Below are 6010 nucleotides of genomic sequence, written 5' to 3' on the forward strand. Positions count from 1 at the left end.
ATGGTTCATTATTCTGGTAAAGAGTGAGTGCTATTTCTCTTTAACAACAAAAGAGGCACTGCCAAGTAACAATATCATATGCATAGTTTATCATTTACTCAGTCCAACAGCTTTGAAATTTTGTAATTTTGGCAACTATCTTTAAAGTTGGAGGACACCCTTTATCTCAAAATTTGCATATAAAATAAATTATTAATATTTTAATAATTTTACTTAATGCAAATTCCTATGCTATGTAACTGTGTTGCATTTATTGTATCCATATCACCACTGAAGTTACTTTGAAATATCATTGGCCCTGTGTACTTTTAAACTTTTCAGATCCCCAACTGTGGGAGTATGTTAGTAGCTTCCATAGTTTACTTGACTTGCACAGCATTTAAGGTTTGCAAAATATTTTCTCCCATCTTATCTCATTTAGGCATTATAACCACTGTGTTCAGTAGGTAAGTAGGTTGAAATATATTCTCATTTGAACAAACTGACGCTCATGGGCTTCATTTCCAGGAAGTAATGGAGCCAGAACACAAATCTAGAATTCCTGATTTTAAATCCAGAGACCTTTGTCACCAAAAATGAAAGAAATCAGGTGAGGAGGAATGTAATTATCTGTCAGATGAACAAACAATCATTGTTAGGACCATCCGAAGGAGCACTCTGAGGTAGAGTGGTCAGGAAAGCTTTACAAAAAACAAACCAAAAAAAGGAAAAAACAAAACAAACAAACTGGTGCTTGAGCCGACTTTTGAGGGAATTGGGCAGAATTGTTGAAGGGCACGACTTGGCTCAGTGGAATGGTATGTGAGAGAGAAAAAGAGAGAGAGAGAGAGGAAGAAAATTTAATAGCTCATAGTTTTTCAAAGAAGACCATTATGGACAAAGCTTCACTGGGGTCACAGATGGTGGCTAACACAGGGGTCAACTGCAGCAAGGATCACCAGACCAGAGCAGACAGGTTGCACCTCCAACCTCTACTGTGGGAAGGCCTGTGTGTGCCATCATGCCTGGTGTTGTGTCATGGAAAGAACACCAGTCTGGGAACTGGAAGTCCCAAGCTGGTCCAAATATTGTCTCTGCTACTTAAATATTCTTTTGGGGAAAGCAAGCTTTTTATCCTCTGAGAGCTTCATTTCCCACACCTGGAACAGGATTGCTGCCTTGCCTGGTTCACAGGAAACTGAAGGAGTAAATAAGCAAGCGTTCTATGGAAGGACTTTGACCTGCTATGTAAATGTGAAGGGGCACCTATGCGGAGTGGAGTGGAATTCTGGCTCATGAAGGGGCTCTGCGTGACGATCTACTTTAGGCACTTACTAAAGGGCGAGTAAAAACAAAACCCCTCGTTCCCTTTGTATTCTTGATAAAATCTCTTTGTGATTTTTTTCCACTACGAAATCAATATATGCTCACTGTGAAAGACATTCAAATAGCCCAGAAGTGAATAAAGTAGAAATGCAATTTGCCCATCTCCAGCCCACCCTCATCCCATTCCCCGGAATAACCACTGCCCCCAGTTTGGTGTATACCCTCACGTAGGCCAGACATCTTCAGCACCATGATGAAGACAGCACAGGGGCAAAGCCCAGATGCCCATCCTCAGCCCCATCTGAGGAAGGACACACACTCTTGACCCTGACCTTGGCCCTGGGCTCTGAAGCATAATGTCAGTGCTAATGTTGACTAGCATCTTGCCAAATGCCTGTGTGTATTACTGCTGTATCACTCAGCTAGAACTGGGAGTTTCGACTATCTGGATGCCACTTCCCATTTCTGACAAAAAGATGAATGGTTTGCTGTCTTCAGTCTGATTAGTGGCTGTTTTAGCCAGCCTGTGGGACGTGGCCCTTTTTCCTCACAGGCACTGGCATGTCAGAACCAGAGGAGCCGTGGCCAGCTCGGGCTGCTGCTGTAAAGCAGGCCTGTGCAATTTGATGCGGAGAGCCGGACTTCCCAAAGAGAGCCCGGGCTCAGTCTGCCAGGGCTGCTCTCAATTCCTGATTTATAATAGCTTCCTGGAAAACCAAGTGCAAAATCCAGGTTTACAAATCAAGTATTTTTATTTAGGATTCACTGGCACGATTTGAAAACCTGTTTCAGGACTTGTAAACCTGTGTTAGGATTTGTAAACCCATTTAAGGATATGGAAATTAATTTTTGGACTTACAAAACACTAAAAACTGCTTGGCTACAACTACCATTAGAAAGAAGAGAGACTTATAAATCAGAAGCAGCCTGCTAAAATTTGCTGGCAGTTTCCATAAATTAAATCCTGGGTTTATAACTTCAGGTGAGTACAGATTAATAAACCCAACTTGTGAATCATCCCCGCAAAAGTACAAGATTTTGATTCCAATTTGAAATATTACAGAGCAACATCACTGTTGATATCCTACTGATAAGCTAAACATTTCCAAGTATTGGTAATAATCCATTAAGATTAGAAGGGTTTGATATATAGAACCAACAGGTCATTGCTGAAAAATCTGTGGGAAAGGTGGTCTGCGCTTCTCTCTGCCTTGCCTTGAAAGAGCTGAGGAAGTCTGAGACTACAGACTGGGCATAGGCTGGTGAGAAGAAAATCATTATATCGACTCTGAAATCCCAGGGCACTCTGGCTGTGAACTGGAGCTATTTAACAAATGTTCACTCTCCACAATACAAGCCAAACCTCCACATTTTATCTCTTAGATCTCATTAGATGTTATACTTCCTGAATAAAAATATGGCCCAAGTAGGCTGATCACAGCTGCCGAGATTGTTATTACAGAGCGATGATCCTCAACCAGGGCAATTTTGTTCCCCCTGCCCCCAACTCCCCAGGAATGTTTGGCAATATATGGAGACATTCTTGGTTGTCATAACCGGGGGAGTGCTACTGGCATCTAATGGGTAGAGGCCAGGGATTCTGTTAAACATCCTACAATGCAATGAGTAGCCACCACAACAAAGAAATGCTGGCCAAACGTCAATAGTATGGACTTGGAGAAAACCTGCCACAGAGGAATCTTTAGCCCAGCCAGTATAGAATGAACACATCAGGACCCTTCCACCTCTGGTTCCAGTGATTCTGCCATTCAGAATAACTAAGATGCTTTTTTCTTATTTAGTTAATCTAAGAGGAGAACATGTTGAAAATTTATAATGTAGTGAATATGATAGATCACATTATGCATATGTTTTGCCGCCTCAAATGTGCTCTATATTTGATCAACAGGTCTTCTTCAGAAACTGAAGTTATAGCATTTGGTGAAATTATATGATGTGACCGAGAGACCAAGTATGAAAACAAGTATGTGGATTAGGAAGGAAATGCAAGGCAAGAATTCTTTCAGGTTTTGTTCAACAGTTTTATAAAGCAACCCCACGTATTGAACTCCCTAGGAGCCTGAGACCCTCTTGATTACATGCTGTTTGGAATAAAATAGAACAAATCCCATGTTCTTTTATTCTGACCTGAAAAAGATTTCTAAATGATCACCTTGGGTGTTCTTTCCCTCTACTTATTGCTGTGTTCTTCCATTTGAATTACTACTCAGCATCACCTAAGAAGTCAGCTGAATATTGGCCAATTGTAAGAAGACAGTCTCATATTGAGATTATAGCAGCTCTCCTTAGACTTGCCCTACTCGTGGGCCCAGCCATTATAAGAACCTAAAGATGGAGACAGGACTCGACATTCAAATGGTGCATTTGAAGCACACGGTGAAGTATATTGTGTAAATGCAAATGAACAGAAATATGGCGTTGTAAGAGCTCAACCACTTGTGCAATTAGGAAGGAAATCAGGATTAAGAGTGCAGCACCCAGCAGAGCACTCAATTCTGCACAGGGGGAAAAAAAAGTTTAAAGAAACTTGGTATGGTGACTCAGGTCTTTGGAGAGTTTAAATCCAAAATATCTGAGATGCAACCGGTATGTAGGTAACTAGAATCATATCCCACCACACCTCCTGCCCTCTGCAGGAGTATTTCCCCACTGATATTTAATATTTCCCCACTGATATACTAAAATGCATATTAGTCCCCTGACTTAGGCAGTGTTTTGTCCCATTGAATGAACGATGTATGGGTCTAACCCAGTAGCTTCCAAAGCCATTTTTCTCACCATAAGATCCTTAAGCATTCAAGCTACATAGAGGCCAGCAAGAAGAGCCTTGCATCAGATCATCTGGATCGCTTATAGGAGCTTTCTGTAGAACTACAGATTGGAAAGGATTAGGAAAATACCCAATTTCTTGGAATTTCATCATTCTATGTGAGACAGCACTAAGCAAACATAAAACCTGATGGCTAGAAGCAGTGACTTCATTTTATATTAATTCACCTATGTAGTAGATGAATGCATAAGAAAGGGATAAGAACACATGCTCAGGACGACCCCAAGAAAAATTTCAAAATAATTGATATTTGTTATTGAAAACCTACTCCTTCTCTCATTTTTCTCCACTTCTACCCAAGAAGCCTGCTGCCCAAGATGCTCCATATAGACCAGCTCTCCTTTGAGAGCATACAACCCATATCCATAATCTTTTCAAAACTCTTTTCTCTCCAACCACACCTGCCAGAATCTTCATCTACAACCTTCAGATTCACAATTCATTCAGCAAAGAATCATTCAGCCAACATTCATTGTGAACCTAGGTTTTCCCAGGCTTTGCTAGGTGATGGGATACAAAGATGAATAAGCCACTGTCTGATACTGAGGTACTCATATCCTGAAGGGAGAGACAGGCATGGAAATAAATAATCCTAACACAACATATCCCACGTGCTGAAAGGAATACATTTCAAGGTACAGTGGTAGTACCGAGGAAGGCGGTGAAATCTCAAAAGGTGACGGTGCTTGTGCCAATTCTTGATATATGAGTAGCATCTAGGAGGAGGTGGAGCAGAGAAGCGTGGGAAGACCATTATAAATGAGGAAACCGCAGGGTCAGACACAGATTCATAAGAAGGCCAGTGTTCAGAGTGTCCAAAAAATGTGGCATGGCTGGAGCAATGGTTTTCAGCCAGGATAGGCTAGGGTATAGGAGGAGAAGGTGGTATCAAACTCTCCTATACCAAACGACATGACCCATCAAAAAGTACATGGCTGGAGTCCAGGATGCAGGCGAGGGACTCATGAGAGATAAGTTGCAGAGAAATGCTGGAAAAATAGATTTAAATGTGACAACTAGATGATCCAAAGATTTAATCACTCTCAAGTCCTTAGTAATATGCTTTCTTCCTTGTGTTTTCTCTTGTTTTCTGCTAACTTATACCTATCCACAGAAATCTCTCACCCTTTAGGTTGGTATGATAAGTGATACAGACTTCACAATCGTCGCAATTTCTTACGGCAGTTCGTAAAATAGCACCCATTAAGGTGGTAAAAAAAGGAACAGAGACGGCGGGCCGTGTCGGCCGGGCCCGGTGGTGTGGAGACCCGCGGCGGCAGCGCCTCTGGCTCCGCCGAACCCGCCGGCTTCTTCTTCGCCACTGTGCCCAGCGCATGTTTGCCTCGCAGCCTGACGGGGAGCTCAAAGTGACCCAAATTCTCACAGGAAAGTTTCCTCGAGCTACAGCTATCAAAGTCACTGACATTTCAGGAGGCTGTGGGGCACTGTGCGAAATTCAAATCGAATCGGAAGAATTTAAGGAGAAGAGAACGGACCAGCAGCCCCAGATGGTAAATCAGGCACTAAAAGGAGTCGTCAAAGGTATGCACGGGTTGTGGATATTTACCTCTGTTCCCAAACACTGACCACGCCCTGGCTGACTAGATGTTGCTGCTAAAACCTTGGATGAATCTTATTGCCACCATTCTTTCCTAGGCATATGACAAAAATTATCTATTTTGTTCATAGACATTTCCATATTGTAATTATAGAAGAATATGGTATCCATTTAGATGTTAATTAAAGGCAACAGACAGCTTTAAAAAAAAAAAAAGGAACAGAAGAGAAACTAGGGGTCTAGAGAGTCCATAAACCATATGATTAATTTCAGGATAGCTCATTATCAACTTTATT

At 41.8% G+C, this 6010-nt stretch overlaps 1 pseudogene; it reads left to right on the top strand.

Moving 5' to 3' along the window:
* The window catches only part of LOC129392446 (bolA-like protein 3), a 180746-nt pseudogene extending 175004 nt beyond the window's left edge, over nucleotides 1-5742 (top strand).
* The last annotated feature ends 268 nt before the right edge of the window (nucleotides 5743-6010 follow it).

This window comes from Physeter macrocephalus, chromosome 10 (assembly GCF_002837175.3).
Source record: "Physeter macrocephalus isolate SW-GA chromosome 10, ASM283717v5, whole genome shotgun sequence".
Lineage (NCBI taxonomy): Eukaryota > Metazoa > Chordata > Mammalia > Artiodactyla > Physeteridae > Physeter > Physeter macrocephalus.